The sequence below is a fragment of the Acipenser ruthenus genome, chromosome 12 (genome assembly GCF_902713425.1).
Source record: "Acipenser ruthenus chromosome 12, fAciRut3.2 maternal haplotype, whole genome shotgun sequence".
NCBI lineage: Eukaryota > Metazoa > Chordata > Actinopteri > Acipenseriformes > Acipenseridae > Acipenser > Acipenser ruthenus.
The window spans coordinates 15,393,989-15,415,931 of record NC_081200.1 but is presented as its reverse complement, the minus strand read 5'-3'; the positions used below and the strand labels follow the sequence as shown (position 1 = coordinate 15,415,931).

The window sequence follows — 21,943 nt, the reverse complement described above, 5'->3', positions numbered from 1 at the left end:
ATAGGTGAAACAGAAGATGATTGTAACTGACATATTAACCTCAGGGGGAGTGTTGAAATATTAAAGATTACATTTTATTATTTTTTTTGTTGAAGGTGAATGATTAGTGGTAGGTGAAAGTTTGCACTGTAGTATTAACTGTATTTACTTAAAACAAACATACTGTATTTTCACTAACCTGTTATATCAAAATGAGATGGTAAACTGTATATAAATAAACGTGTGTTGATACAAATCATATGACCGATCACAAACTTAAGTGTTAATCTTAGTTTGTAGTATAAATGTCCTTTCAACAACCTTGTTGATAACTCGGATATATAAAAGCGTTAATTAATATATTATGCACAAAAGTAAGATAAGAAATATAAATAACTTACGACATTTTGTGACCACGGGCTTCAAGCATTCTCACGATCTCTTTTTAGGTGTACCCATCATTAAAGAGTTTCAGGATTAGTTGATCTGAAGTACGGTGATAGTGAAGATTGCCGTAATTTAAATAAATCGAATACACTTTCTTTTATGAGGTCAATGTAAATGTAATTTTGAATTATTCGAAAATAACATAATTGCAACCAAATATAATGTTTTTATTGTATTTTATTATATTACTTAATATGTAGCTAGCTACTATCAATTCAATAATTCGAACATTCAATTATCTTTAGCTTACTTATTAACACATTATTTTCACGAATATTTACATTAACTCATAAACAACTTTTAAAATTAAAATAAAGCTAATAAAACGGTAAGTGTGCATATTACTTAGAAAAATATGAGTTATTGGTGTATGTTTTCATTTAAAGGATATGGTTCTGGTTTTCCATTGTCTGATTTTCAACACTGCAAAACACAAGCAACCTATATTTTAAAGTAATTAAAAAATGTGAAAAAAATATACGTTACGTTTCTTTAACGTATTTTCAAATTAATGTACAACACATTGAACTGCACTAGCTCACGCTGTCCTATTAAGGTACGTTTGTGTACGTATATTAATATAGGTCTATTTAATTCGTGTATTTTTTTTTTTTTTTTTTTTTAATTGTTCTAGTACTCACCGGCAGGGTTGCCAGATTTCTACAGTGTTTATAGCCCAAAGTCACTTCAAAACTAGCCCAATTTTTTTTTTTTTTTTTTTTTTTACTGAAACCAGGCTTATTACTATTAACATGTAGCCCTATCCTTTAATGCTGCTACCGTTTCCCAAAGAAGAAAACAGTTCAATCTTTTAAAGTTATGCCACCAATCTAATTAGATGATCACATCAAATAAATCAATTAAACAGCCACATCAATGAAATGCACCTAACAAACTGCAAAAAATAGAGCCAACAGCTTGCCTTTTTAAAAAAAAAAAAAAAAAACACAAAAAAGTTAAGTTAATTGAAAGTATGCCCCATGCACTGAAATAACACATAAAAACATTTTCAACTTCTTACCTTCAAACTCCTTGTGCAAGGTCCAGATGTTATCATCACGCAGGTGTATCTCAAGTCGATTTTAAATATGTACAAAGAAAAAAGTCCAAAAGAAAAAAACTATATACAAAATAAAACATTTTTATTATTGTTGTTTTTTTTATATATATATATATTTGTTTTAGTTTCAAAAAAGCTCCTCTGAGTCGGCACCATCTTCTGCGTTATTTGCTTCATAGATGTTGCCTGTAAACAGTGACAGCATTGCTTTGGATGGCTGGAATTGGTTGCAGCAACACTTATTACGCTACATATATGCTCTGACCCTAAGAATGTTTTCCAACAATTTCTCTTGCATTCGGTTCCTAAGTTTGGTTTGGGCCATTTGTGAAAAAGCACGTTCCACTGATGCATTGCTAAATGGTAGGGCTAAAAGAGAAAAGGCAAAAAGACCAAGTTCAGTGAAATCTTTATCACCAGCTGCATCGGTGTGTTTAGCCACTTCAACCCAGAACTCTTCAATTTGGCTGTCTTCAGTGTGCTCCCAGTGTACATTGTTCAAAGCTCGCCATTGCTGTTCGAGTTTGCCAAGATCTCCATTGTAAAGTGGCAAAAATGATAAATTTGCCAGCTGTGGCTTTTTGGAACTGAGTACAACAGATGGGCTGAGAACGGCAAGTGACTCAAGTTGCTGGATATTGGGAGGCAATCTTTGTTTGATCTCTTTCAGAAACTCGAACATATAATCTCTGCATCGACGTTTGATATCCTCTGCTTTCTGGGGTTCGATCTTTGATTCTGACAGTTCTGACTGGAACTTGATCCCGAAGTCCACTGCTGAAAGTGGCAAGCTGTTTCTGTCGGACGTTATGTCAAAATCCATTACAGATGACCATGTTGGAAAATTGTGAGGTTTCATGATTCGTTGGATCAAACTGCGGTAAAATGGCATTAAATCAGCAAGAAGTTTCGCTGGATTGGCACTGTCAAGCTGAAACAGATTGTTTATTCTGTTGACCTCAGTGACAAGGGGCTGAAGAGAAAACAGATACATTCTGTTTACGGGGTCTGAATACATCTGGTACAGTAGTTCAGCATTGTAGTTCCTTTCAGTGTCCTTTGTAAGCTGAAAGTGCAACTTTAGCTCTTCGTACTGAGAAAGCCCTCGATCAACGCACTGGCTAATTGCAAGCCATCTTGTGTCAGAAAGCTGCAAAATCTTCAGCGGGGCTTCTCCAACATTAATGGTGGCATAGAGATCGCGGTACTTATTTTGACGCTGAGTGCTGTGGGAAAACCACGAGTACGTCTGTGATACCATGTACTCAATGTTTCGAGAAAGTACGTCCATTGCTTTAGATGCACAGAGCTGCAGTGAATGACAAACACACTTGATGTACACAATTTTTGGATTCACCTCCCTGAACTTTGTTAGTACCGAATTATTTTTCCCACACATTGTATTGCAACCGTCTGTTGCCAGACCAATGCATCTTTCCACTTCCAGTTTGTTTTCCTTTAAGAATTTGAACAAGGCTGTTGCAATGCTGTGAGAATCACCAGCTGGCAAGCTAACAATCCCGGCAAACGATGTCACGATACGTTCAAGTTTTCTGCTGAAGTACCTGAACACCACACAGAGTTGCTTGTTTGCACTGATGTCTGTGCTTTCGTCGACAATTAGAGAGTGTGGCTCTTTGGCGATGTCTTCAAGCATCTCCTGATGAACAACGGGCCCGATGACACATTTTATAAGTGCTGAGCATTTTGTTCTATGAAGACTAATATCCTTCTGTGCAACTTCCCTGACTATGCATCCCAAATGATCTACGGTGAGGATGCTGGAATGGCAAGCAATATGGGCTGCCAGCTTCAACTCACATATTTTAACAGAATTGTCAACTTGTTTCTTAAATCCCGTGTCAAACAAGCTTCTTGCATTTGAATAGGGAGTCGCGTTTCTAATATGTTTCTCTGTCTTACTGTGAGCTAACAGATCGCTGTGATGCGCTCGCACTTCACATTTACAGTACCTACACGCTGCTTTTGAGTCATCGCCAGGTACACTGCTGATCCATTCTTTTAACCCTTTTTCTTTCTCCCAGTCTTTGCAGTATTTTTATGTTATTTTATTGAGAAACACAGTTTTACATAGTTTGTGTGCACTGCAGCGGATAGGCTGCAAAAGTTTATTCATTTTTAATAAAGTTATTATTTTTTATATATATATATAAAGTAAACTAGCCCAAAAAACCACGAGACCTCTTGAAAGTAGCCCAAAAAGTAGCAACCAGCGACTCCTAAATATTTCCCGCGGCTGTCTTTTTTAAGTAGCCCAAGTAACTGGACCTGGCAACTCTGCTCACCGGTCTCTCGAGCAAGTAAAACTGCACTGCTAAACTTCTGTCCAGCTATTCCAGTAACCGTAAAAAAGGTGAAGGGATAGTATGGCTTGAAGTGGTCTGAGGATTGACTCGAGGAGGTCTGATGATTGACTCGAGGAGGGGTGAGAATTGACTCAAGGAGGTCTGACGATTGACTCGAGGAGGGGTGAGGATTGACTCGAGGAGGGGTGACGATTGACTTGAGGAGGTCTGACGATTGACTCGAGGAGGGGTGAGGATTGACTCGAGGAGGGGTGAGGATTGACTTGAGGAGGGTAAGGTCTGAGGATATCCTAAAATGGACACCGTACTCGTGTTATTACTTTATGAAAACATGTCTATGGCCACTGTTTACTGTGAAGAAACAGCAATGGCAAGGAATGAAAAAAGTGAAAAGAATAAATAAAATGTGGTGTCAACTTTATGTACCATGTATTTCAGGAATAAACAAAACAACGTTTAACTTGAACCACTATTTGGCATCCTTTGTTTTGTAGTTAATTCACTGGGGTAAAGTAAGGCCTACACAACTTATTCTTTACTCCTGGGATATTTTTCTACTTTAACATGTTACATATCGTAACGTTTTGCTGTAAAATAAAGACACACAGCAGCCACGCCCCCTGCTCCTGCTTGCTATGCTTTCTCTGCCTGCTTTCTGAGCAATATAATAGAATTCATTACTTTTTGAAAACAAACGGATATCCGAACAAATATTTAAATTATGAGCGAATATCCGAACATGAAAATCCAGTGTTTGTCCCAGCACTAATTAATAGTATTAAATAGTATTCAGCAACATTTTTAGAAATGTCTTCATGTTTACAGAATTTTCCTTTAGATGTCTTGCAATACACTTTTGTAAAAAAAAAAACAACTGTCAGAAAGGCAGGTTCTGAAGCTCTGTAACATTCACTGCAATGTAATATCAAAGAATTGTTTCCCCCTTTTCAACAACCACCCTATAACATCAGGTGCATCTGTATTAATAAACAAATAAATATGTAAATACTGACAAAAAACAGTCCCTTCAATTTTAGACTGTAAATATTACTTAGGATTAATTTACTAACAAATGTACTGAACTTCTGCATGAGGACAGGGAAAAGCTAACTTGCTTCATCAAAATGTGGAAACCTTTAATTAAATATTTAAATAAAGGCTGTCAAATGCAATTGTAAACCCTTTATATAATTTAGATTACAACATATAATATCAAGTTACAAATTGTTACTTCTCAGGCACAGTTTATATTTACAAAGATAGTTGTTTTGGTTTAGTCAAGTTGCAGCTCAAACCCCACTTATTCCATCTCTGATCATTTTCTAGCAAGATATGAAAATCACGTTCATGCAACATTTTAAACTGCTACAGATTAAACTTCTGATTTTCACATGATGCAACACTGTTTATTTATTATTATTTATTTATTTATTAGCAGACACCCTTATCCAGGGCGACTTACAATTGTTACAAGATATCACATTATACATTATTTCACATTATACAGATATCACATTATTATTATTATTTTTCTACATACAATTACCCATTTATACAGTTGGGTTTTTACTGGAGCAATCTAGGTAAAGTACCTTGCTCAAGGGTACAGCAGCAGTCCACCTGGTATTGAACCCACGACCCTCCGGTCAAGAGTCCAGAGCCCTAACCACTGCTCCACACTGCTGCCCTAGGATGGCAACAGTGTGAATGTGATAAACTGCCAGGTTTGTAGGGATTTACAAGTAGCATCCACAAGCTCATTAGACCTACTGCCTTATGAGATTAAATGGCAGCAACTCTTCCTGTCTTGTCTTGTCTCTGTCTGTCATTTTATTACAATTTAATTTAACATTTAATGTATTTTTAATTGGCTAATTTTTCTACTCTAATATCCCAAATTCAAACTCCTAATTAACCGTAAGCTCTTGAAGTATGACCGCTCATCAGCTAACTCGGAGACCCAGAAGATTTCCCTGCAGAAAAGCCGCTAATGGCCAGACTTTATTAGCTGCCATTTTATGCTCCAGACGCAATGGTGGGAAAAGTCTTAATAGGACACTGCCACTGAAACAGAAAATGATTAATGCATCATGCGCATTCAACAGTCAGGTCGATGAATAATGGTAGGGGGAACACATGAGAAATTGACCTGCCACTGTATTAAAGTATTACTGATTTACTGTTTGTTTACCAGCAGTATGATACTGTTGTATACTGTGCATGCTTCGAGGTGAAAAACACGCATAATTAAATGTGTAATCCATCTTTCCTTGTTTATTAGTCTCAGTGCCATTAAGAAGGTCCTTAGAAAGGAGGGACGTGAAGACAGGCAGTCAGACTCACAGACAGCATCCATATACCCCCCAAATGATGACATACTCAGTAACTAAAGAAGTTCCTTAGTAAGTTTCAACACTTTTGTGAGCCCATCAACTGATTTGCCAGCTGCCTATATAGCACCAGTCATCCAACAAATACAGTAGGTATGCTCCAGGAATAGAGTTTATAATTGTCATCTTTATGTTTTTTTTGTACACTGACTGGCCACTTTATTAGGATCTGTCTACCCCATCAGATTTGGCATCCTGTTGTGGGGTGTGCTCTATTGGTATACCCTGGGTATCCTTGATTACTCTGGAAGGTAATTTACTTCAGAATTGTTGTAGGTCAAGTCTACCCAGTACTGCTGCACTTATACCCTGATGGGAATGGCTGCATTCCAGATGATAATGCATCCATCCACTGTGCCAGGATTGTACCCGAATGGTGTGAGAAGCATGACATCTTACGTGGCCACCCCAATTCATGGATCAAAAATCAACTGGGGGTCTTTACGAATTATCATGACAAGACTGTTTAAGACTGTTCATTACATGTTAACATACTATAATGGTAATAGCATAATAACTGTATGCTTACCAGATCTTTACACAGGCTATTGTAGAGTAAACTGCAGGTGTTTTATGTTGTTTGAGAAGTTTTAAATGGTATGCTGAATTCCTCCAGAAAATAAACACATTCCTTTTTCATACAACACCTTGAAATTGTGTTTTATTGATTGCAAAAATGTGGCTGACTTTTTTTTTATCAATGAAATGCTGAAATGTTTAATAGGAGTTGTGTAGCAGAGTGTAAATATGAAAATGTCAATACAAGGCATGCAGACCGTGTAATGCTGGCATCTTTGAAATAACTGCAATCAAAATGGATCAATTTAGTTAATTCAGTATTAAAGGTCAGTCACTCCAAACAACAACAAAAAAAACATGTTCTACAAAAATAACATTAGGTGATTATTCTAGCTGGGCTATATCTATATATTTATATAGGTTAGAAATATAGATTTACATTAACTTTATAGTATTGTGTAGACTTCTTGCATATGACATTTTTGCCTTTCTGGTACAGAAGAAAGAAATGCAGATAGAACCCAACACAAGACCCCCTGCTCCACAGCATCGTCTACCAATCTGTTTCATGAGATTAAGATGGCTGCTGATAATAACTGTAGGCATTGGGGGTCATGGGTAATCAGCAAACAGCCAGCTTCAAATTTAAATTCCATTTTTTTTAGTTTTTAATCTTGGAGGGGGGGGGGGGGGGGGGGTTCCTGTAGCATTTTCATCAGAGTATTCCTAAGATTCAGTGCAACAAAATATATGTTGCCTAAATGTATAAACGGTTGTAACCTTTATCAATTGTACTACTTTGTAAATTTCAATTAAGATTCATTAAACAAAAATATGGGACCTACAGTTGTATCTGTGCAATGGCACTGTAACTGATTCTGTGTGCATATTGTATGAGTTTAGATTGTGAGGATATTTCGGCTTTTTTATATGTGAATGTGGTGTGCTATTTTATAACATGTAAATGTTGCTTGGGATGCCCTTGAATAATAGTCCAGCAGCAGACCCCACAACATTTTTGAGTTGCCCAAACCGGCAGTACAACATTTGTCACCATAGTTTAAAATGAAGCTCTGGGTCTCAGGATAAAGAATCTGGATGATGCCACCTCAGAAAACCTATGCGAGCTGAGAAATCTGCAATGTAATACCCCTGCCCCCTGCTCCAGCCTGCTCACACTTAAATGACTTTTTTTTTTGGCTCATAAATCACATTTGCATGTACTACTTCTTTAAAGGCAAAATATCATGTATATTTAGTATTCCAACTCCTGATTAGTTCACAGTTCGCTGTTTCTGATCTGACAATGAAAGACATCACTTCTGGGATCATTTTAATATGCATAATCGGTCATGTAATGTTCCAGTGAAATTATTGTACAACTTCTTAAGTTCATAAAACTGAACAATATATGCTTCACAATTATTATGTTATATGCTCTGTAATAATGCACTACATGTCACAGGTGTGTAAACAACTGATACTTATTAATTTATGTAAATACAAGCCAGCAATAACGCAAATCTACAAACGTCTGTCAGATGATAATTCAGAATCCTTTTTCAAACACAGAACATGTTGAGATTAATTAGATGTTCAATAGAATACATAATATACAGTATATTATATGAACAGGTGACTAAAAAAGACAGATAGACCAGGGTGGATCCAAAATAGAATAAATGTTTATTAAATAACAACAAATATACAACAAAATAAACACTGGCTCGATGGCCAAGAACAGAAATAAATATAAACACAAGATACAAACAGATTTCTTCAACTCTCTTTCTCTCTCTTCATCTCCAAACAAAATAACTAATTAACATATTAATCTTAAATAACATATTAATCTTCATTGTCCTCATTGCTCTTAAGTAAGTCAAAAGCTTCTTTTGAACAGGCTGCTGTACAAGGTTGATTATGCATGAAAAAGGAACAATATTTAAGTCACATACAAGATCAATTGAGGTGCAGTCACATACAAGATCAATTAACAACTCTGGTGCAGCTGCTGATTGGCTCATTAGCTTTGGCCTCAATTTACAACCCACTTCCTTATCATGGCCAAAGTGTATTGGTGAAGGAACATCAAGCATGCCAATGTCTGTATGCTTCCAAATGAACACTTGGTACAGACATCGAAGCAGGTGCAGCATAAAGCTGTCATCAGGTGGAAGCTTCTTAGCAGCATTCCCCTTCTCTGCTTGCTCACATCTGAGCTCATTCAACGAACCACAAAATGTGCTTTCCCTGTAGAGACAACTAACAGATTTTGTTGCAGTAGCCTTTTCACCATCACCTAGCTTGGTGGTGTCTTCCAATGTTGCCATGGCCTGAAATGTGTCTGCATCCTTCATCATGATCCTGAATGCCTTTTTCTTCCCATGTCCCAATAGGGTACTGACCGTGTGACAACCTGTTATGCCATAGACAGGTAACAGGGTATTGTGCTTTGCTCTGGTTGGACTGCCATAGATTGTGTGGATGGGGATGAACCTTGTGAGCTTTGCGTGTTTTCCTTGCCTCCCTGTCGTGAAGTAAATCTCTTTGGCCTTGATGGAGGGGTGATGGTGTGGAAGCAGCACTAAGACATCTGTGTCTGGGCTCAACACAACAATGATGTCTGCTCCAGCCTCTACTGCTTTGATGGCATGCAGAATAATCTTTGTGTCTGCATTGTGACACCGTGTTGGAGGTAATGGCCACAGCTATTTTCTCATGCCCACCACTGACAGAAAAATGACTGGTTTGCAGTCAGATAGTGTGCACTATTCTCTGTCATGTAATCTGTGTAGAATGCTGCAAGGTTTGACTTGTTGTCATTCACACTGAGGAACGGTTTCCAGTTAGGTGGTACTCTGACTTCCCCCCGCACTCGATAAACACGGCTGGATTTTCCTTCACTGCATATCTCTATCGTCTGTGACTGGATTATGTCCTCAATGTATCTGTCAAATACAATATGCACCTGGGAAATAGTCTCAGTGCTGATGTTTTTGGTGGACTTCATCACATGAGACAGAAAGTTCTTAGCCATATCCTGGAATTTAACCAATAGAGCTGTACTTGGAACAGGTAAGACCTGAATTACTTTTATAAGGCTACAAAGTACTTCTATAAACAAACTTTCCTCCGGTAAATTCTTCCTAGCTGCTGACATCGCCACAGTTTTCAGCCTTAATTTTTGTCCCGCTCAGAAACAGTAAAATTGTTAATCATCATGGTTTTGGATTTTTTGTTTGATCATTCTGATTATGTGTATACCATATGTTTAAATGGCAATAGCTGATCTATTTTTTAAATCGGCGTCAGTGAATTATAGAAAAAAAACTAAATGTCCCTGTTTTTCATTGTGGAAATCTGGTAATCCTAAACTACATGGACAGTGTGAGAAACTGAAGCTCTGATAGAACATTTGGTCAGACACCAAAATCCAAGCTGAATTGGACAAAACTCACAAAAATAGTAAAATATATTCAGTCTTTTCTCAAATTACTTTGTTTAATGCCGACATTAGGAGGACCATGTAGAATTGCATAAACTGCATTCTCCTACTGTAGGCATTCAAGCAATATATTCATTAACTTAGCGAAGTGGTCCCCCAGTGCTTTCTTCCACAGCAATATGTAAGAATCTAAAATATGCTATGTTAAAAACTGGAACAATACATCAATAGCTGCCATCTTTCAAGATGCCTTGCCGGATATTGTAAACATCCGGTTCACACACCATATAGACGAGCCGAGTGCACTTGCAAACTGCCTTATGACACAAACTAACTCGGTCCTGAAAAAAATGAACAACTTTAGCTCGCATCCAAACAAACTTGGTCTCTTTGCTAGCAGAGAAGTGTGAACAGCAAGCACATTGATACATTGTTTCAAACTAAACAAACCAGACCGTGTCTGTTTGAAACAGACTCAGTGTGAATGCAGCCTAAGTGACCCAGTCAAATTTAATTTAAAAACTAAGGACATGGATAGGCATAAAGACCTGGACTGGGTGTTAAGGTTAAATAACACTGATATACACTACATAGATACACGTTTCCACATTTTTCAAGATAAGTTGTTTGTTTTTACATATTTTTTTTAGCTTGTTTTTATGTCAGCAGCTGTGTTGATGGATGACGAGCAGAAGTCCTGTTATTGAAAGCTGTAAAGAACCATGGCAAACAGGTTTTCCTGACATATGCCCTTTTTAATTGACAGATTCCTTTAAGTAGAGATGTGTGAGATGCCCTCCTCTTTGGTGTCACTGTGGTGGGGGACACAAGGAAATCATTTTACAAAGGACCTTCAGTGACTTGTTTGTCCTGAGTGTGGCTGGCAAATGTGGCTTTGATTCAACTGAAAATCCCCCCAAGTCTGTTATCTCATCTGAATTAATCAGTGTTAACATGGGTCAAGCATGCTTGACTCAAAGGGACCCAGGCGGTTTTGTTGTTCCTTGGCTTTTTGTACCAAACTGTTCTACTTGTGGAGTAAAAATAGCACATAACAACATTTTAAAACAATTACTAAAGACTGTGTGTGCTGTAGGGTGTTGAGCAGGAATGTAATTATACAAGATACATGCTTGCACTGATATCATGAAAAACATCTACTGTTGTCTACTGAGTTGTATGTATTCTCATAAATTATACCAATGACATGGAAGGAACAGTGTAAGTCTTTCCAAGATAGCATTTATAGAATAGTTGCATTTCCACCATATTGACAATGTTCAACGCTATTTCTATATTGCTTTTGATATAAATGTCTCATACACTTTGATTGATGCTCCAGATCCACTAATCCAATTTTATTTAGTTTCATATAAAATCCAATTTTATTTAGTTTCATATATGTTATTACGTAGTATTGTAGAGGGTGTCTCTTATTATTCCCAGTAGGAAGTAAGAGTAGTCCATATGTACATTTGTCACACTTCACATTTTTCCCATATAGCTAGAGAATTGTGATGACATTTGGTAATATATAGGGCAGCAGTGTGGAGTAGTGGTTAGGGCTCTGGACTCTTGACCGGAGTGGGTTCAATCCCAGGTGGGGACACTGCTGCTGTGCCCTTGAGCAAGGTACTTTACCTAGATTGCTCCAGTAAAAACCTAACTGTATAAATGGGTAACTGTATGTAAAAATAATGTGATATCTTGTAACAATTGTAAGTCACCCTGGATAAGGGCGTCTGCTAAGAAATAAATAATAATAATAATAATTATTTAGCATAAGTGTTTGAGAGCACTCATTCCTAAACTGAACGATAACAGCTGTTGACACTGGCTCAACGAACTCGCCAAGCGAGTGGACCAAAAAGATGGAGGCATCCCCATTTTCTTATCGATTTGCAATGATGTTGGTGTTGTAGGGCTGAGACTGCACTATTATTTTTGATTGCACTAATTATTGATTCATTCACGTTATTTTATTATTAATTTATTGTCTGCACTTTGAGTCTTGATTTATTCACTGATTTGTATATGTATTCACTTTATTTTACTTTTTGTGTGATTATGGTTGTTTTGGATTTGCTTTTTGTTGTTTATGTACATGCCCTGCAACTAGTCGCGGAACTGCCCGCACCTGAACTTGATAATTGCCGACCAACACACTAGTTTAAAAAGGTTATGATTTTAGAGGAGTGGGACAGCGGGGTAAACCAGGAAGATGAACTGGGAGTGAAACAGGAATGAGGAAGAGACAATTAAGGACGGAACCTGACCGTTGGAGCCAAGGACCGGTCAAGCACAGTTGCAGTTTTATTTGCTTATTCTTTTAGCGACAGATAGTCCAGCAGATTGGTGCAGATTTTTGAAGTAAATCACCAAATTTTGCACATGTATAGAGTTTGACCTACTTATCAATATTAGATATGGACCCAATTGAAATTTTTCAAAATGGCCACTATTTTCAAGATGGCTGCCATGGATGCTCAAAATTCAGACTTTTACTGATGTTTGGTTTATAAATCACATATTGATCACTGTTTTAAAGCATACAATTATTATAACATATGCTGTTAATCACTCTGATACATGATTTAAAAACATTGTGATCATAACTAATCCTTGAGCCCAAAGGCTTTTTACCTACACATACACAAGGACGCTGCTTTTTGCGGTCGGTTTTTCCCCTTTATAAATTTGGGCCTGAATCTTAAGAAATGCATGGTGGCCATTTTGAAAAATTTCAATTGGGTCCATATCTAATATTGATAAGTAGGTCAAACTCTATACATTTGCAAAATGTTGTGCTTTTAGCATAAAACCCACAATTTTTCACCATTCTGCTGGACTAAAATGGGTAAGCACTTGATTGGCAGCGGAGCTTCTGCAGCGCCAAGTGGACGAAAGAGCAGACGGACCCGGGATTCTAGTGCTGCAGAGAGGCTATATGATGCTGCCAAAGGGAGCTGACCTAGATTAACCCCGCCACTACCTTGCAAAAGATAAGTGCTTTATTTTAAAAATGTTACTGTAGCTATTTTAAACTGTGACTGTTTCACTGGATTTTATTGATTGACTTTTACGTGTGTCTTGTCTGCCTTTTTAGCGCTCCACTGGCCTTTTATCTTTGTTTATTTTTTTATATAGTTATCCTGCTGCTGGTTTTTGTCTCTTGCACACAGACTGGTTTGGCGAAAAGGATATTTTAAAGTTGAAAGGAAAAACAGCGATCTGGACAAAGAAAGGACTGGGGCTGGGATTTGTGGTGTTGTGTTTTCTTTTTTAACTTAAACAAAAACCCATTGTTTATATAGTACTGCTTGCGCTAGCTTGTTTTTAGTATTTTAATTATAGGTGATTTTATGATTTTATTTTCATGTTAGTTATTCCATTGTCTGTAACATTTTATTATGGCCATACCTGTAATAAACTTTTAAATGTGATTTTATTGTCTGTCTTTCCTACACTATTACGGTGGTATTTGCTCTGTTCCCCAGTAAAGAGCTTACGATCCTGAAATAAATTTTCCTTGGGTCTAAACTCAATGTGGCACAGTCCTGACTACAGTATAATAGAAAAAAATATTCTCGGCCACGTGACATTGGCACGGCATTAACAATGGAATGGTTTTGAACAGTATGACAATGGTAGCAGAAGTCCAGCCAGTATGAGTCATGGATGGAATGGTTTTCTCCAAGCTTGTGGGTAACCTCGGCTCTCTTCTTACAGTGCTTTACCATACATTTACCACATGTGCACTTTACTTCTACAGTATGGTACTTTGCTGGGGTTTCACTTTGGCATTAGGTCAAACCCCCACAACACATAATAATATACACCCACCCCTTGTTATATCGCCCCTCACTATACTGCGGATTCGGATATATCGCGGTCCTGGAGTTGGCTCCACATTTTTACTGTCTAACTGTGTATGCCTTAGCTGCAATATACATAGGCACTTAGACTTACTATTCATTTTATTTCGTACTGCACATCACAAACAACAATATACAAAATAATTAAAAACAAAGCATTAATATCGTACTGTTATCATATACACACGTATTGAACAATAACACAAAGCAAATTAAATATGTACTTGCTGAAGTGTTTTTTATTTTAGCCAACGAGGTGTTCACGTGTGGCAGCAATGCACTAGCAAAAGCCACAAGGCAGTGACGTCAGCTCCCTAGCAACTTGCCTCTTGTGTTTTTGTTGGCAATGAATTCTTTCAATGCAGCGGGTCTGTGCATTTGAGAAAGGAGAGTAAGTGAAAGCAATTACCCTCCACAGTACGAATTAAAATGGTGTGCTGCTTGTACGTAAAATGAGAAAAAGCAGGTTGCGTAGAGGATTTATACTGGACCCTGACACCCCCGATAAAACGAGGGACTGGTTGTACAGTATTTGTTATTAGCCTATTTGTTTTTCTATGGGTCTCTCGCTATATCGTAGCCCTTGATATATAGCGGTTTATATTGGACCCCGATATATCGAGTGGGGGTGTATTTGATGATTATGGCATATGGTACAAGATGAAACAAACCCACTTGGCCGTTTGGATGAGACAATAGACCCTCTTGGTAACTGAGGGAAGGTGGTGATTGAGGGAGGTTGAGGGATTTAAATCTATTGATCAAAAAGAGAGGTAAGCATCAGGTCAATTTATATTGGATTATTTTGATTCTTGACAAATTTCTCATATTTTAATGTATTGTTTATTTGATTGTCATTTTTTTGTGTCAAATTACACTTTGTGTGTGGATGGAGTTTTTTGGTTTGTGATACTGTAGTGCAAAACCCCTGGTTTTGTTTTTATCCTTGATATCAGCATTGAACTTCTAAAAGTTGAGTGTCCTTGAATACCTTTACTCCTCGATATGCCATATGCATCTGTCCTCAAGCAAAGCCGCCACAATCATCTATAGCTTTTCTGTGCGGACAAGGTTGGGCAAGGGCTAGAGAACCCAGCTGTTCCAACAGATAGCCGCATCCTGGTGGGAAGCAACTCAATTACAGCATAAATAATTACTCCCTGGAACTTGAAAATATGTTCAATTTTCATCCATTCTGTAACTAAATTAGTGTGGCAACCTTTATCAAGACTTGCATTAAGGGGGTCTTTTGAGTACAAGGACACCAGTCGTGTCTTCTGAGGAAATGCTGGAGAACTAACTCCAGTATTAAATTCAATAAGAGCGACTGAATTGGATTACAAAGAAGTTTGAGGCTTTTTAAATGTAGGTTCACATGAATTATTGTTAAAACACTTTCTATTTCTACACTAAATGACACTGAATATTTTGTTGGCTGCTTTTTTTTATTTTAATAACTTTTCTGGGTGTAGCTGAGACAGTCTACAACATTAAAAAAAAAAAAAAAAAATACTATGAAGCCAATATTAAATTATATACAGCAGGTTTTTAACCCGAGTACTATTTATTTATTTATTTTCCAAACCCTTAATTTGATTTGTTGGTTTTCACTCATATACCCAGTCAATGTAATTCTAACGCTAATTTAAATTGTTAAAGGTAGTGGTATTGTGTAATAATATTGTGAAAGCATGGTTAAGCATTGTAAAGTCTGGAGAGGTATAGTAAAGCACATTCAAAGATATGGCAATTAAACTATGGTAAATGCATAGTTTGACCAGGGGAAAACTCTAAAATGACCGTGATTGAATTTTATGGTAACATTAACACTAACTGTACACAAGAAAAACTTTTCATAAACATCAGGTTCATACATGTCAAGACTAATTTTGTCATGCGTTGTAAATTATGATTGTGTTATTATTTACAATTATTTTAACTGCCCCAGAGTTGCTATCAGCGTCCATGAATTCATGAAAAAAAACCTGGTTTTTCACTCTGGGAATCTGATATCCCCAGTCTTGAATGAGCCCATCTGATTGTATTGCACCCCTAGAGGTCCTTTCCAAACACTTTTTTCATAGTAACATTTACTCAAGCCAGCCTGATAGGATTTAATACCACAGGCAACATATTTTTAAAGGATTATCTGTTGAGTAAATAAAAACAGCAGTGTTTGCTATTTGCTCAGCTTCTTACTAAATGGCGACCAGCCTTGATTTGCTACTGTTCAGGAAGTGGATTGAGGATTACAGATTTTACAATGCCCACTGCTTCTCCACTGGGAAATGCATTTCACCTTTGTCACAGTAATGTGTGTGTGTTTATTGTGTGGTGCTTGGTAGAAAGACATATTTGAGAAAGATAAACATTTTGTTCCAAAGAGGTGTTTTTAATGAAATACAATTCTGAACACCCTGGTGAGTTTTGTCAAATGGTCACCCCAAATATATTACCTTTATAAAACAAAAAGCTATTCATTAAAAGTAATTTGCATAATTATCTCTGCAACATCAACTGGTTATTTACGGGATTCAACAAATACCACGCATTGTGTGAGTTTGCGAGAGGTAAAATGTAATTGCAGAGTTGCAGACGGGTTTGCAATTTTGGTGCCTTCCAGAAACACCAGTGCTCTTTGACTACTCCTTAGTGAGAGGTTTGCTAGAGAAAGTGCTTGCTAACCTTGTATGAGAAAACAAAACACTTTACAAATGCCAATTTATTGAATTCAACATAAATTGTCATAGCGAGTTTGTCATTAATTCTATTACCATTCAGTAGAAACACTCTAAAAACATATAATTAACACCCTATGGTTTAGTAAAACCATGTGACTATTTATATTGTATAGGGCCCAATTCTTATAAACCTCTAATACCACATAAAAGTCTAAATAAGCAGATGAGCAATTATTCTATTTTGTCATCTTCTGCTAGGAATGAAATCACCTGCAAATGGGATATACAGCAGTATTATACATTTTTGCATATTTCCGGAGAACTGCTTATCCAGTTGTCATGAAACTTGGTATTACCATTATTTAGTATATGACTTGAGAATATGAGATTCTGGAGAGACAGGGGGTGGTATGTCAGTCTGGAGATATACTTACATGTTTTCATATATATATTGAATTGTGCAATTGTGATGAAACTTGAAATTAACATTATGTAACACAAGTAACAGATGTAACATTTCAGTATAACAGTCTTAACATATACTGTTATGTACATACTGTGGATATGTCTTGGTCTTAAACTTTTTCATCATACCAATGGCTCTCATTGGCTGGGTTTACATGCACATGAAAATCGACTCTATAGTCATGACTGTGTGACGTTGTCACATGAATACATCGTGAAACAGAAAAAGAACGTCCTTTGGTCAGCGTGACTTTAAGGGCAGGGTCAATCGCTTTCTCACAATAAAAATAGCTGTAATAACCCATGTAAACCAGAGCAGGAATCGTGCTTGTGGCTCACGAGATTCGAGCAGTCAAGATCCTGTTTAACTGTCGGAATCTCACGTTATTCCTCAGCAAAGCCGTACAGTAGTCGTAGTCATATTTTCTTTCTATAATTCTTTTAAGATGTTCCAGGAACAACAGAGCTCCACCTCTTCTTCCACCGCACAGAACTGGAATGAATTGTTAGCATTAATTGGCATATAGTGCAATAAATGTTAGCTTGCGTAGTTCAGGGGGTGTGGAGCGGGGGTTCTAATCTTCTAATTTTCTAATTCTGTCAATTAGTGTTAATTAGTATCTTTTTCTATTTAAGCCCTGATCACCTGCACCCTTTCTGTCGAGTGTTTCGTTTTTGAATCCCGACCAGTAGTGTTACGCATTACTTTGCAAAAAAAAACCAAAAAAAACCAAACTATATATATATATAATAATAATTCCTACGAAGATTATCGTTCAAACAACTAAATACCTGCAAGCTTACCTGCTGACTATGGAAAAGCCTTCAGCCTACGCCTTTCCTTCCGACTCAGACGAGTTCCTGCCTCCGACTCCTCCACCGGTCCGTCTCTGTCAGACCTCCCGTTCCTCCTCCCGGCTCTCGACTGCACCAGCCCCGCCAGTCTGGCTTCCACCCGGCCTTCAGCTAGGCAAGAGCGCGGCTCAAAGCGCGGTTCTGCCAGCCAGCCCCCGCCACAGCTTCATTATAAAGATTGGACGACACCTAAGCTACTGAAAATTCTTTTTGAGAAGTCCATTCCCATCCCTGTGGGCGGAGATCGCATGTCCTTATTTCTTACTTATTGTGAAGCTTTGTCAGCCGAGCCGATTATTCCTCCCCGTCTGCAAGCTTCGGCCGTCAGGCCCTCCACCTCTGCTACTCTCACAGCTTCTGTTCCTGCTGCGCATACGCAAGATCCTGCTCACGCAGCTCAGCTCCCCCTGCCGGCGCAGTCAGCGCAGCAAGCGCAGCCACAGCTTCTGCTCCCACAGTCACTTACTTCGCCCATCCCCTCCACCAGCAGCGCCCCTCAGGTCACATTTAATCAGCTGCAAACTCTGCTTCAGCCCATTATTGACTCTCAGCTAGCCCTCAGCACCCGTCTTGACAAACTGGAGAATCCTTCTCCGGTTCTACCTGCCTTCAGTTCCACTCCTGCTTATACTTCAGGTACGTCCTCTTTAGTACCCCCCGTTTCTTTTCCAGAGTTCAACCTCTCCTCAGCCACTGCAGCAGGTTCTTCTTCTTCTCCCCGTGCTATTACCAGCCATTCTATTTCTCCAAATATTAGGAAGCAAATTATCGAAGGCAAGGACGTTAATCTCGTTTCCATTCTCATCGCCTCTTCTGAGTTTTTGGATCACAGAGTGGTCAACTGTGAAAACGTTTCAATCACTCTAAAGTCCCGCGACCCACGTCTTCAAAAAGGCCTTTCCATGGGGGAATTCGTCCTCGCTTTCTCCATCTATCGTGACATTCTCTGTTCTGTTTATCCACACAGATTACAGGAGCTAAATCAGTATCTCTTCCTGGTTGTTGAATTGTCTGTGCGCTATGGGGGCACCCTGTTCTATCAATACCACCGCGCTTTCTCAGCCAAAGCCGCTGCCACCCTTTCAGCTGACAACCGTATCGTGGACTGGTCCCATTCCGACCCAGATCTTTTCACCCGCATCTTCAGTGGAATTCGTGCCAACGCCTGCAGTGCATGCGCCTCCACAGCGCACTCCTCTCACTTATACCCTAAAGCTGCAGCTAGTCCACTTCAACCCATTCCTCATCCCTTGCCTTCTCTTCCCAGTTCAAGACCACTTGCCCTTGCTTCCATCCATGCTTCAGCTCCGCCCACCAGATCTCAAGTCCAAGATATCTATGGCCGTCCCATCAAGTTTTCAGGCGGCAGGCATATATGTAATAATTTTAATTCTTCCATCTGCTTCAACCGTCTCTGCAAGAACCTCCAAGTCTGCAGCTTCTGTAATGATGCCCACTCCCGGTCCATATGTCCTCTTACAGCTAAGTGACAATCAAAACTGCTTCATGTTTTTACTCCCATCAACGTTCTGGCTTTCGATAAGGCGCTTCAAAATCATCCTGACAAGCCGTTCGTCTCCTATCTAATTAACGGACTTACAAATGGCTTCTTCACTGGCATTTCTCACATCCCTTCTGAGTCTCACATCTGTCAAAACCTCCATTCTGCCATAGCAGAGCCAGAAGTCGTCAGTTCCCTAAGCCGAAGTTGATAAAGGCTTCATGGTCGGTCCCTTTGCAACACTGCCCTTCACTACCTTTCGCATTAATCCCATAGGAATCGCTACCCGCAAGTATTCTGGCAAGAAACGCCTTATTATTGACCTATCTGCTCCTCGGGACCGTTACACACGTAGCATCAATTCCCTCATTTCAAGTGAGGAGTTTGCTGTTCACTACATAAAGCTCTCATATGCCATTCATTTAATCAAAATTGCAGGTCACGGAGCCTGGCTGGCCAAGGCCGATATCTCTGACGCATTCAAGGTCATGCCTATTCATCCTTCCCTCCGTCACCTTTTTGGAGTGTGCTGGGCAGACAAGTTCTATTTCTCCACCCAGCTCACCTTCGGTTGCTGCAGTAGCCCAAAAATATTTGATTCCTTATCAGAAGCCCTCTCCTGGATTTTGCTCAACACCTATCGTGTTCCCTTTCTCCTCCATCTAATGGACGACTTCCTACTTATTTCCCCCCCTTCAGATCCTCCAGCCTAAGCAATTAATCAGCTCAAGGCCCTCTTCTCCTTAGTTGGTGTACCCCTTTCTCAAGAGAAAACCATTGGCCCCGTCAACTCTCTGGAATTCCTCGGCATTACTTTAGATACTGTGAAATTCGAAGCCAGCCTGCCCCCTTCCAAACTCCAACGTATTCTCTTACTCATCAACAGTTTTCAGATCTCCTCTTTCATTAAGAAGCGAGACCTCCTGTCTCTCCTCGGTCATTTTAATTTTGCCATTCGCATCATTCCTCAGGGCAGAACATTTATCTCACGTCTTCTAGCCCTCTCATCAGCTGCGAAGAATATGAATTCACACGTCAAAATCTCAGCTGAAGCCCGAAAAGATATAAAAATGCGGATCTCTCTCCTTACTAACTGGAACGGTCTCTCCTTATTTTATGATAACTTTATTTCAGCCCCTCACGATCTTGCCCTCTTCACCGACGCCTCATCCATCAGATTCGGCGGGTTGACCAATGGTCAAGGAAATCAATCCTTTTCTTCAGTGATAACAAACCCACAGTGCACATCATCAACAAAGGACGTTCTTCATCCCCTCTCATTATGCGCTTGCTCCGTCGTCTCATATGGTCTTCTGTATCTCTCAACTTCCTAATACAAGCCCGCCATCTTCCTGGTACCCATAATAATGCTGCTGATGCTATCTCTCCCCTGCAGATATCCAAGTTCCGTCAGCTGGTCCCGTCTGCTTCCCCAAACCCCCTTCAGATCCCACAGTTTCATCAGCTGCTTTTCGACTAAACCCTACCCTTCGCAACCTCCTTCAGTCTGCTCAAAACTACATGTCTACAGCCCTCACCCCCTCTTCAAGAGCTTCTTATTCTACAGCCTGGTCAGCATTCCTAACCTTCTGCGCTCATAATCATATTCACCCTATTCCCTTCAATCAAGACTGGATCCTGGCCTTCATTGTCCATGCTAAGGAATCTCTCCATCTCTCCCCAGCATCCATTAAATCTTACTTTTCAGGAATCCAATATCACTACCGCATCATGTCCGTGCCTTCTCCCACCATTCTCACCATACCAGTAGTTCGTTTGACTCTCCGCGGAATCTGCAAAAGTTCCCCCCTTGCTGCACTTTCCCGCCTGCCCATATCAACAGACATTCTCCATTCACTCATCTCTACTCTTCGGAAAAGTTGCTTCTCCCCCTCCGAAGATCTCCTCATGGAGACCATCTGCCTAACAGCCTTCTTCGGTTTCCTCAGAGTCTCAGAATTCACAGTTCCTTCAGCTTCTAGTTTCCCCGCAGCGGGTGTTCGCTTATGTGACCTCTCTCGTATTTCCAATTCCTACTTCATAATCCGGCTGCGTACCTCAAAGACAGATCAACTCCGGCACGGTCAGTTCATTCAGCTCTCAAGGATTGAATCTTCTATCTGCCCTTTCTCTACAATGTCAAGATATCTCTCCATCAGGTAACCCTCTTCCCCCCCGGACCCTCTATTCATTGATTCTTCTCACTCCATTATCACTCATCACTGGTTCTCAGCCCACCTCTCCACCCTCCTCTCCAGAACAGACCTCCCTTCTCAGCTTTATACTCCCCACTCATTTTGTATAGGTGCAGCTACCTCCGCCGCAAGGGCCAGCATCAACCACAGTCTGATCAAGACCATGGGGCGCTGGTCCTCCTCTGCAGTAGACTCCTATGT

At 39.3% G+C, this 21,943-nt stretch overlaps 1 pseudogene; it reads left to right on the top strand.

Annotated features, from left to right (window-relative positions):
• The first annotated feature begins 19,768 nt into the window (after positions 1–19,768).
• Positions 19,769–21,027, top strand: LOC117416770 (uncharacterized; annotated as a pseudogene).
• The last annotated feature ends 916 nt before the right edge of the window (positions 21,028–21,943 follow it).